General features: G+C 45.9%; 1 protein-coding gene across 9 annotated transcripts in view; it reads right to left on the bottom strand.

The window, feature by feature from the left end:
- Pnma8a (PNMA family member 8A) overlaps positions 1-12,506 on the bottom strand; it is a 45,747-nt gene that overhangs the window by 21,319 nt on the left and 11,922 nt on the right. For 8 of the 9 annotated variants that reach the window (XR_013430695.1, XR_013430693.1, XR_013430692.1 and 5 more), the window contains exon 4: positions 8,657-8,731. The gene's annotated coding sequence lies outside the window, so the exon portion shown is untranslated. Of the gene's footprint in view, positions 1-1,618; positions 6,150-8,656; positions 8,732-12,506 lie in introns of those variants that run through there. The other variant, XR_013430694.1, reaches the window with a different exon arrangement.

Consider the following 12,506-nt stretch of genomic DNA (forward strand, 5'->3'; position numbering starts at 1 on the left):
ACACGGGGTGCTGGACAATCCCTGCGCCCCGCAGTCACCAGGGCTTTACCCCCTGGGATAGGAGGCTGCTCCAGGAGCAGGCGTCCCCCATGGGGTTGAGCTCCACTCACCTGTTCCTTTGTAGTCCTTTTGGGGATAGAATGTTCCATGGAACCTGCCCTTGTGTGTCTCCTATATAAGAATACAGAATTCCAGGGCTGGGGTTGTGGCTCAGTGGTAGAGTGCTCGCCTAGCATGTGTGGGGCACTGGGTTCGATCCTCAGCACCACGTAAAAAAATAAAATTGTTGTGTCATCTACAATTAAAAAAAAATTAAAAAAAAAAAAAAAGAATACAGAATTCCAGTGGCTCTCTGTTTCCACAGACCCTAAGGTCGCAGAGCTCTCCTTGGGTTTTGAAAAGGCACTTCTGTGTGTTTGTGTGCTTTCTTGGCTGTTTGCTTAAGTTACTGGGACAGTCAGAGCCCAGCATGAGGTCCCCAGCGAGGGTAGAAGGTGATGCTGAGCTTGGACGGTGGAGAGGAAACGGTGTGGTTCCAACGTCACTTCCTGATTTGGGGGGTGGGTACTGGGGTTTGAACCCAGGAGCTCTTAACCCCTGGCCCCATCCCCAGCCCTTTTTTGTATTTTATTTAGAGACAGGGTCTCCCTGAGTTGCTGAGGTTAGCTTTGAACTTGAGAGCCTCCTGCCTCAGCCTCCTGAGTTGCCCAGATCACAGGCGAGTGCCACTGCGCCCGGCTGCATTTCCTGACTTTTGATAACCACGTGGTTGTGTAAAGAAAGTCTTTATTTTTAGGAGGTAAACCTGGACATATTTAGGGGCAGGAGAATGATGACTGCTCCGTACCCTCCAATTGCAAATCTGCGGCGGGAAAGGGGCTGGTGTGACAAGGTGCCCCCAACGGGGTGACTCAGAATAACAAAACCTCTCGGCCTGGCCGTTCTGGAGGCTGAGGTCCAGGGTCAGGGTGCCCGCCTCTCAGGGGCTTTGGGGGACTGTGGCCACTGGGCTCCTTCTGGCAGCCGTCACTCCCTGCTCCCTCTGCGTCCGCATGGCGCGGTCCTCCCTGGTCGTCTCTGGGCTCCTCATGCAAGGACACTAGCCACACTGGATCGGGCCACCCCGCTGCACTGTGACCTCACCCTGACTGATGACATCAACCCTGTTTCCAAATAAGGTCACCGCCCAGGTTGTGGGGATAGGACATAGGGAGAGAGGACAGCTCAGCCCCGGAAATAAGAAACTAAACAGCCCAGAGAGGGAGGGCTTCAGGGAAGGGGTGCAGCCCGATGGGGACCGAGACGCGGTCACTGGGTTTACGGGCTAGAGACCAGGTACCATGACCCTGGCTGCCTGGGCAGAGAGGTGGGGACAGGAAGCAGCCCTCGGGAACAGACAGACGGAGCTTCCCACTTCCCTCTGGGGAGGAGGGGGGCCTGCAGGCAGAAAGGGACTGTCTCCAGCTGGCAGAGAAGCTCCGCCCACAGCCGGGAGAGAAGGACCAGCAAGCTGCAAACAGGGACGTCATGGGCGGAAGCTAAAGAAGCAAAAATGTATTTTTATCTGATTAGTTTACAAAAATTCTAAAGCGTGTGCTACACACCCTGTTCTAAGCACTTTGAAAACATGAACTCATTTTATTCCCATGGTGATGACGGGAGGTGGCTACAGTAGCACTGCTGTCCCCATCTTACAAACAAGGAAACTGAGCACAGAAAGAGCAAGCACCTTCCCCAAGATCACACAGCCAGCAAGAGGCAGGGCCACTTAAAGGGTGTGGGTGGTCGGGCTGCAGGATCCACACTTGACCTCTCCTCCCAGGGGCTTCTTGGTGCTTTGTTCTTAACAGGAGAGGCTGCAGGATGGCCGTGGAGGATTCAGGCTGGATGGGGGCGACTGGGGGTTTGAAAGAGGAGAGACATAGAAGCAGGGGTGCTCATGGGAGGGGCAAATGTTAGAGGGACGGAAGGGCCACGTGACTGAGGTCTGCGGTGGGGGACGTGGGTGAACTTCTGCCCGGGGTAGAGAGCAGCTTCTGCAGGGCGGCCGGGAGGCGGGAAGTGGGTCCCTTTCCCTGTTCACCGCCAGCTGCCAATCCAGAGGTGCTCTGGAGCCCTGGATCTGGTGCCACCGCCCAACTGTGGTTCTGACCTGGGGCCCCTGACCAAAGTTCTGGGAACCAATCGCGTCCAGGGCAGCTGAGGGGGAGGGAAGCCCCTGGAAGGGTGTCCACAGGCCGCAGTCCAGAGGAAATGAGTGACATTCCAGGGACCGGCGCCCAGAGGCCCAGGCTGGAGAGGTGGGGACTGGAGGGAAAGCTGCGTCTGGAGCCCGGGGGCGTGAGGGCACTGGGGCAAGAAGGGCCTGCATGTGCCCCTCCCTCCACATTAACCTGAGAGTGAAGAGCAGCCCCCCGAAAACCACGACCTGATCCCAGGAACTGCTAATAGGCAGCCTCCCGTGGCAAATGCGCGGCGGGTGCAGGGGTCAAGCTCAGGGTCTCCTTAATTACCCAGGGGAGCCCAGAGGCCGCAGGGAGTCTTAAGGCACAAAGGGCGGTCAACCCCTGTGTGGGCACAACCTGTAATCCCAGCGACTCCTGAGGCTAAGGCAGGAGGACAGCAAGTTCCAGGCCAGCCTCAGCAATTTAGCAAGGCCCTAAGCAACTCAACAAGAGCCTGCCTCATAAATAAATAAATACATAAATAAGAGGCGGGAGGGGCAGAGCAGAGGAGGGATCTGCTGAGGGGAGCCACAAAATGCGGCCCTCCAGGAACAGGCCACCAAACATCCTCCCTGGAGCCTCCCGAAGGAGCCAGCTGGGCCTCCCATCTTGTAGACTCTAATTTCCAGGACTGTCAGATAACAAGCACATGTCACCTCAGGCCACTAAATCTGCAGTAATTCGTACCACAGTAGAAACTTGATATGGTAAATTTTTTCATCTTCCAGGTCCTCTGTTTCTTGGTCAGTAATTTGGGGACAATTTAGCTTGTAGCATGGTAAGAAGGGTCTGTGTGTGGGAAGGCAGCTGGCACACAGTAAGTGCTCAGTAAACGGCAACTGTAAACATGGGCAAGAAGGGGTTTCTTCCTTCTGCCTGCCTCAAATGTAGTTGTGACACCCAGACGATGGCGGTCATTTTGTGGCCATTCAGTGAGAAGCAAAGGCCTGAAAGCCAATGTCTGCTTGCTTGCTTGCTTATTTTTGCAGTGCTGGGGTAGAACCCAGGTTCTCACGAATGCTAGGCGAGTGCTCTAGCGCAAGGCTACAACGCCCATGCCCCAAAGCTGATTATTAAAGATGGCGAGGCCAAGGGACCTAAAGAACCTGGGACATTAGATGTTACTGAACCAACTGCTGGATCGTCCTGCTTCTAAATCCTTTGTATGTGAGAAAATCGGTGCCCACTTGCTTACATCCTGGCTCCTGGTCCTTACAGCCGAGCGTCTCTTTACTGATTTACTTTCAGAATCGAGCTAGGCCCAGAGAGCCAGAGGGATGCTCGCCATCACATGGGCTGTGGATGGAGGGACTGGGACGGGCTTCAGGAGGGGACCTGTGGGCCTTGAGACAAGTAGCCTTGATTTTTTATAAAAAAATGAGGAATTGGGAGCATGAGCTTAGAACATGCAGCAGCTTGACCTGGGTTTGATGCCCAGTACCACAAAAAAAAAACTAAAGAAAAGAAAACCAGGGAGCTGAGCCCGTGTGTCAGCTGTGGAAGCCACGTCCCCTCGCCCCGCCAGATCGTCTTGGGAAGAAAGCTGAGCCTGTCACCGTTTGATGGATAGTTAAAATTTTTAATCCACGTGTTCTCAGGAGAGCTTTTACCTTCAAAGGTCAATTTCTTAAATTCCAGCCTGGGCTCGTCCCTTCTTGCAAAACTTGAAAAGCAAGGGAGCCTATAAGAGCACAAATCGGGTCACACTCAGGTAAAGCGGAGCCTGGGGCTCCAGCCTCCGTGGGAGTGTTCTGGAACAATGGCAAATGATCACAGATCCCTTTCCCCCCAGGACCGTTCCAGTGTCTCTCCTCTGACCTTTACTCCTTGATAATAAGCCTGAGCACTTACAGAACATTGCAGAGCCAAAGTCTGAAGCGATATTTCCTATCACTGCTTTTTAAATACCCTGTGTGGCTTAACTGAAGCATTTTCGATGAACACCAGGTGAGCTGTTTTTATTTGTTTATGTTTTGGTACCAGGAATTAAATCCAGAGATGCATAACCACTGAGCCACATCCCCAGCCCTTTTCTGTATCTTATTTAGAGACAGGGTCTCACTGAATTGCTTAGGGCCTAGATAAGTTGTGGAAGCTGGCCTTGATTTTGTGATCCTCCTGCCTCAGCCTCCCAAGCCTCCAGGGCTACAGGCATGTGTCACCATATCCCATGGAGAGCAGTTTTTACAATGGTCAATATGTGAGCATGGCAGTGGGGAGTCTGAAATAAACAAATAAACAAATCAAAAACAGAGAGTAAATAGTGACCCCAGGCTTGGCTTTGATAAATATCAAAACATATTATGAACCTGATAATTATTACAGGTCACTACAGACTGAAGAAAAGGAGAATATAGACTGTGGAAGCGGCTGCATTAACTTACAAGCACAATTTTCAATATGGGTAGGATTTAAAAGTGGCACCAAAAATATGAATTGTTGGAAAACTGGTGTTGTCAATGATGCCGGAGGCTGAGGCAGGAGGATCACAAGGTTGAGGTCAGCCTCAGCAACTTAGTGTGAGACCCTGTCTCAAAACAAAAAGGGCTGGGGATGTAGCTCAGTGGAAAAGCACTCCTGGGCTCAGTCCCCAGCACCAACAAAAGGGGAGAGCCTAGTTAAAATAAACTGTGGTACCTCTATAGGAAGATGGAACTCTCCAGAGACATTATGAAGAGGAGTTTAGGTGTAGAATGGTAGAGAGGGATTTCTAAAATATTTTATTAGGTGAAAAATACCAAGGTTCAAACTATGGTGCTTTATGAGAAGAGCAAAATATTGTCCAGAAGCGGCAGGAAACATTTCCAAGAAATGAAAAAAAAAAAAACAAAAAAAAAACCAAAAACAAAAAAACCCACCACCAAAAGTGATGGTTTGTTTTTTTTTTTTTGGGAGGGGAGGGTACCAGGATTTGAACTCGGGGGCACTCAACCACTGAGCCCATCCGCAGCCCTATTATTTATTTTATTTCGAGACAGGGTCTCACTGAGTTGCTTAGTGCCTCGCCACTGCAGTTGTTGAGGCTGGCTTTAAACTTGGGATCCTCCTGCCTCAGCCCCTGAAGCCACTGGGATGACAGGTGTGCACCACTGGTGCCCAGCTTGAAGTGGCACCCCCTTTCTCCACAGAAAAGCCTCTTCACCACGGCTGATTTCAGGACTGTCAGCAAGAGAGTTCAGTGTAGATAAACTTCCCATTTTCCTGTCGCCCTGTTTACTTGGCCACTGGCTGAGAAGGTACCAGCCCTCCAGGTGCTGGACACCCCTCACTAGTTTTTCACAATCATATCCACTATAGTACTTTGTAGAAATGTATAAACTAGGCCTCTGGCCTTGAGCTGGGCTTCACAGAGATGTCCACATTTTTAAGATAAGTTACAAATGGGCTCCATGGTAACAGCTGGCAGGGGAGGAAGGAGAGGGGAGAAGAAGCTCCCCCCTTCTCAGTCAGGTGTTGTTCTTAAAGAATTAACTTGCCCAAAACAGTGAAAGAAAAAGCTGCTTTATGGGAACTTCTGCTTTATGGGAACTTCTGAGCCCCTCCCCTTACATGCTGAGTATAAAACCCTGAAACTCCCTGAACTCGGGGTTCAGGGGATTGATTGATGACAGTAAAGGCTGTAGCCTCTGAACCTGTGTCCTGCTGTCTCCGGTGCCCTGCCTCGTCTGTCCCTACCCCAGGCTACATGATCACTTTTGTATAAAGGGAAGAGAATACATGGACATATCAGTTATGCAGCAACCTTTTTTCTTTCTTTCTTTCTGGAAGGCGATTGCTTCTGGGGGGGATGGGGGGGAAGGGAGGGAGGCCTTTCTCAAGTCCCAGCTGTAGCTCTTCTCACCATTTCAGAATGCTGATGTGGACAGACAGTAGGACACTTCCCATTTTCTCTGTACTTCTTTACATTAAAACAACACCACCATACTTTAAAACGAAAAAAAAAAATTACATTAACCCCAAGCCATGTTTACCAATATTGCTCAGTTAACCAGATTTTTCTGCATTTCTTGGAAATGTTTCCTGCCGCTTCTGGACAAATATTTGCTCTCCTCATAAAGCACCCTTGTTTGGGAAGCTGTGTCCCTGCCTGTGCCGGTTGGTTAGTTTCAGGCTTTTTTTATTTTTTTGGTGTGGGCCTGTTTGTGCCTGAAAAACTCTGCAGAGCATTTCTGCAAAGCCCATGTCTGGTCACGCTCAATTCCAGGGACAGGAAGCCTGAGGCACGGCTGCCATGGAGAAGGGAGCCTGGTCCCTGGTCACAGTGCCATAAACAAATCAGGACACAGTCATGGGTCCAGGGCAGCGCCTGGGGGCACCGTTCACCGTTCAGCTGTGACATCCAGCTGAGCTGTGGGAACAGCTGCAGGAGCCCTACTTACTCCACAGCAAAACAAAATGCCTCCTGCCTCTGCACCAGCCCCTGGGGCTCAGTGGGGCAGGGCGAGAGGGGCGCTGGAGAAACAGTCGCCACAGGAGCGTAACCGGATGCGCCCCGGGTCGTCACTGTGCAATGTTTCCAACTGTTTGGTGCCCCCAAATGTGGGATTTTCTTTTTTTTTTTTTTTTTGGTGCTGGAGGGGCGCAGGGCTCTCAGGAGTGCTAACTGGGCACAGGTTCTTCCACTGCGCTCCACCCCAGCCCCCAGATTTTCGGATTTGATGAAGGCAGTGTCGCCAACCCCCTGGCAAGACAAGGGCCAAGCCATCAAACATCTAGAAAAGCTAGGTTCCTGTGTTCCTGTCACCAAAATAAACTTCAGATGGATCAAAGATTGAATTGTAAACCAGAAAACCACCCAGGGCTCCAAAAAAATTTGGTGAATCAATATATAGTCTCGGTGGGAGGAGGGGGATATTTTCTTAGGCAGATAAACAAACCCCAACAACTCTGAGGAATAAGCTCTATACATTCGAATTTTAAAACTTGCACGTGGTCCAAAAATAAAAAAGGCAAAACTGTGAGTGCATACGCTGGAAGTCATTCCATTGATGCGTCCCTGCTCTTTTTATTTCTAACATCTTCTTAAGCAACCTATATAAGGAGTTTATTTTTATTTTTTTCTAACATTTAAATTAGTGTTTGCCTGGCAGGCTGTGGTGGGAGGGTCACCTGAACTCATGAGTTTGAGGCGAGCTTGGGGACCCCAGTGAGACCCTATCTAAAAAATAAGGTAAATAAAGCATTGCTTTTCCTGTGCATTTTAATCTGTGGAATGCATCTCTATTTCTTTCACTAACATCCTGGATCCAGCAACCCCATAACAGTGTTTAGACAATTGCCTCTTCTCACCCCTATTTCATGATCCAGAGGATCCAGGTGTGAGGGGGTGGTGATGGGAACCTTGTAAAACTGTTTCTGAGCAGAATGCAAAACTCCTCGCATCCCCTGATCCACACCAAGCCCTGGCCAGAACACAAACCCTGTGTTCCCCTCGTTGCACAATCGCTTGTTGTTCTGAAGCTCATATGTCACCAGGCCAAGTCTGTCCTTGGCAGGCGCTGCCACTCAGAGCCCAAGGAATGTGGCCTAGGCAGCTGCCGGCTTCGACCCTCCTGCCAGGATGCCTGGGGCCAGGGTGCTGGGGTCCGGCCCTAGGGGTCTTATTTGGCAACAGATTTACATGAGTCAATCAGATGAATGTGGTCTTGGCTCCCAGCACATTTTGTTTTTAGGTCACAGTGGTCTGACTTTTATTTTAAAATAGGAGCCATGTAAAGATGCAAACAAGAAGTGACCCAACAGCTCATGGCCAAAATAGCCCTTAGACAGTTTAAAATAAGATAGGCAGTGTTTGGCATTCACAGGAGCAGCCCCGAAAATAGAACGCCACCCCGCCCTGTTTGTCCCCTACTCCCCAAAGCGGAACGACAGCAGATTCTCATTTTCCTTCCAAAAGAGGAAAAAATATTTACATATATATACCAGTATATATATATATATGCTCTGTATACATAGGCACGTATCGCACATGCATGCATGTGTGTGTATGTATGCATGTGCATGTACACGTATGTTGATCTGTATGTTTGTGCCCTTGTGAATATACAATATATAAATATATATAAATGTAGACGTATAATTGGTTTTACATGTTCACGTGTCTTTGCATGTTTGTGTGTATACTGTGGCCTAAATGCGGTGAAATAATGAAATACTAAATATGGTTCTTTTTTAATTTTTCTTGTGATGCTGCAGGTCGAACCAAGGACTTCGTGCATGCTGAGCAAGTGCTCTACCCTTGAGCTACATCACCAGCCCTAAATGTGGCTCTTTAAGGTTATTTCATGTACTGTTAAGAATTATAGGGCAGTAACTCAGTTGGTAGAGTGCTTGCCTCGCACACACAAGGCCCTGGGTTCAATCCCCAACACCACACACACAAACAAACAAAAATTATATAATATTAACTGGATAGGGGAAGTGGCACGTACCTGTAATCCCTGTGGCTTGGGAGGCTGAGGCAGGAGGATCACAAGTTCGAAGCCAGCAATTCAGTGAGACCCTCTCTGTCAATATAAAAAATATAAAAAAGGACTGAGGTTGTGGTTCAGTGGAACTATTAATTATATAATTATTATAATAAAATAATTCTGTAAGATGAGAATCATAGTAAATCACAATAAAGCCCGATCTCTATTAATTGTTCTTACTTAATTACTTTAAATGTTAATTTCAGCTTCATCTCGTTCCAAGAGGGTATAATGACTTTCTTACAGGAACAGACACCATATTCTCTGATACGCACCTCTAATTCTCTCTGTAAATAGTTGTAAGCCTGTTAATAGTTGTTTTGGTCTCAAAATCAGCATATTTCACAATGATCATTTATGATTGCAGCATTTCACTCTATTAATTTTTATTCGTATTTATTTTTTATTTGTTCTAATTAGTTATATGTGACAGTAGAATGCACTTTTATACATCATACATAGATGGTGTGTAATTTCTCATTCTTTCAGTTGTACATGATGTAGAATCCCACCAGTCATGTAGTTACATATGCACATAGGGCAATGATGGCTGATTCATTTTACTATCCTCCTTACCTCCATCCCCTCTCCCCCCCCCCACCTAAAGTAACTCTACTCTTCCCTTGGCCATCCCCCTTAATGTGAATTAGCATCTGCATATCACAGAAAACATTCAGCCTTTGTTTTTTTGGATTGGCTTATTTTACTTAGCATGATATTCTCCAGCTCCATCCATTTAGCAGCAAATGCCATCATTTCATTCTTTAAGGTTGAGTAATAGTCAATTATATATATATATATTTCTTTATCCATTCATCTGTTGAAGGGCACCTAGATTGGTTCCATAGTTTAGCTATTCTGAATTGAGCTGCTATAAACATTGACGTGGCTGCATCACTACAGTGTGCTGATTTTAAGTCCTTTAGGAATAAACCGAGGAGCGGGATAGCTGGTTTAATAGTGGTTCCATTCCAAGTTTTCTGAGGAATCTCCGAACTGCTTTCCATAATCGTTGCACCAATTTGCATTTCCACCAGTAATGTATGAGTGTGCTTTTTCCCCACATCCTTGCCCACATTTATTGTTTGTATCCTTGATGATTGCCATTCTGATTGGGGTGAGATGAAATCTTAGTTTTTATTTGTATTTCTCTAATTGCTAGAGATGTTGAACATTTTTTCATATATTTGTTGATCAGTTGTATTTCGTCTTCTGTGAAGAGTCAATTCAATTCCTTAGCCCATTTATTGATTGGGTTATTTGGTTTTTTGGTGTTTTTTGAGTTCTTTATATATCCTGGAGATTAATGCTGCATCTGAGGTGCCTGTGGTAAAGATTTTCTCCCATTCTGTAGGCTCTCTCCTCACATTACTTATTGTTTTCTTTGTTAAGAAGCTTTTTTGTTGGAATCCATCCCATTTATTACTTCTTGATTTTACTTCTTGCACTTTAGAAGTCTTGTTAGGGAAGTCAGATCCTAGGGTGACATGGCAGAGATTTGGGTCTACTTTTTCTTCTATTAGGTGCAGAATCTCTGTCTGGTGCCTATGTCTTTAATCCACTTTGAGTTGAGTTTCGTGCAGGGTGAGAGATGGGGGTTTATTCATTTTGTTACATGTCAATTTCCAATTTTCCCAGCACCATTTGTTGAAGAGGCTATCTTTTCTCCAGTGAATGTTTTGGTGCCCTTGTCTAACACAAGATAACTGTATTTATGTGGGTTTGTCTCTGTCCTCTATTCTGTACCATTGGTCTACATGTCTAATTTGGTGCCAATACCACGCCATTTTTGTTACTATTGCTTTGTAGTATAGTTTAAGGTCTGGTATTGTGATGCCTCCTGCTTCACTCTTCTTGCTGAGGATTGCTTTGGCTATTCTGGGTCTTTTATTATTCCAAATTAATTTCATGATTGCTTTTTCTAGTTCTACGAAGAATGTCATTGAGATTTTAATAGGAATTGCATTAAATCTATATAACCGTTTTGGTAGTATGGCCATTTTGACAACATTAATTATCTAGGAGCATGGGAGATCTTTCCATCTTCAAGGTCTTCTTCTAGGTCTTTCTTTAGTATTCTGTCGTTTTCACTGTTGAGGTCTTTCACCTTTCTTGTTAGATTGATTCCGAAGTATTTTATTATTTTTTGAGGCTATTGTGAATGGAGTGGATTCATCGATGATGTATAGCAATGCGTTTGATTTATGGGTGTTGATTTTATAACCTGCTACTTTGCTGAATTCATTTATGAGTTCTAGAAGTTTTCTGGTGGAATTTTTTGGATCTTCTAAATATAGAGTCATGGCATCAGCAAACAGTGATAGTCTGAGTTCTTCTTTTCCTATTTATATGCTTTTAATTTCTTTCTCCTGTCTGATTGCTCTGGCTAGAGCTTCAAGGATGATGCTGAATAGAAGTGGTGAAGAGGGCATTCCACATTTCACTCTTGCCGTATAAGTTATTCTTTCATAATTCAACTGAAAAAAAATTAACATATAAAGAACACAAGGAGAATTTCATTCCTGTTACCTCAAGAACTATAAGCCAGGTAGGGTGTGTTCAGACACTGACAGAGATCTGCTTGGTGTCTGCACCAAGCGTGGGATCAGCTGGGCAGTCACCTGGGCAACCATGGCATCTCTGGCTCTGCTTGGGTCAGGGAGGTGAAGGTGCAGACGGTTGGAGACACTTGGCTCTCCAAACACTGAACCCAAGGCTAAAGCCACATTTTCGCATCTGAAGTAGACTGTGCTGATTGTGCTGTGAATTTCATTGTTTTCTACCCCTTTCCTTAGTGTTTAGTCTCTGAACTCCATTTTTGTTTCTATGCAGAAATTTCATTAATTTCCAAATTCCAGAAAGAATTGGGAACGAATAAGGAAGCAGAGGACTTTCTTTGTTTCTTCCCCTTCCTGGCTAATTGGAGTTCAGATTTGATGCCTGGAGCTAACGCAGTCATTTTAGACCATGAGACAGAAGTCACCTGATAGAGAAAAGCAGAGTCACAAGTTAGAAGGAAGGAGCTCCTCGTGGAGCTACGTGGCATCCTGGAGATGCCAGCCTTCAGATCGCCGCCTCTGTCTGTCTCTGTGTTTCTCGTAAGCACTTTTCATTAAGCATTCATATCATTCATTTCTACAGTGTATTAAATGCATTTTCTTATCATATTCAAGGACAATTATAATTTCCAGGAAAAAGATCATAAGGCATTATTTGAGCTATGCAGAATTTGCCAATTTCTTTTCCATCTTTACCCATTTATATACTAAAATGAAAGTAGTGTTTTTAAAACTTTTGATTATTTATGCTGACAGTCAATCTTCCTGCACACTGGACAAGTGACTCAAGACACCAAGATTAACTGAATTCTAAGAGTCATATGAGATCAACAACTATCATTCATACCCCTTGCGTCTAACCAGCATTTCTGAGATCGTTGATCATTATGACTGAGGGTCAAAATCAAATGTCCAATAAAATCATAGCACCACACTAACGTTTTCAGCTCTTTGAAAAACTGAATGTTGGTGATTAGTCTTTATTGTATTTTAGTTTGCTGGTACAGGGATTGAACCCATGGCGGTCTACCACTGAGCTACATTCTCAGTCCTCCTCTTTCTTTCTTTCAAATAGGGCTTCGCTATATTGCCGAGGCTAGCCTTGATTTTTGATCCTCCTATCCTAGCCTCCCAACTCACTGGGATTATAGGCAGGAGCCCCCATGCCTGTTTTAGAGTCTATTATTTTAAAAATAATTTGAAGTTGTCTCGAAATAAAATAAAACAGCTAGGGATGTAGCTCAGTGGTAGAG

This window comes from Ictidomys tridecemlineatus, chromosome 15 (genome assembly GCF_052094955.1).
Source record: "Ictidomys tridecemlineatus isolate mIctTri1 chromosome 15, mIctTri1.hap1, whole genome shotgun sequence".
Lineage (NCBI taxonomy): Eukaryota > Metazoa > Chordata > Mammalia > Rodentia > Sciuridae > Ictidomys > Ictidomys tridecemlineatus.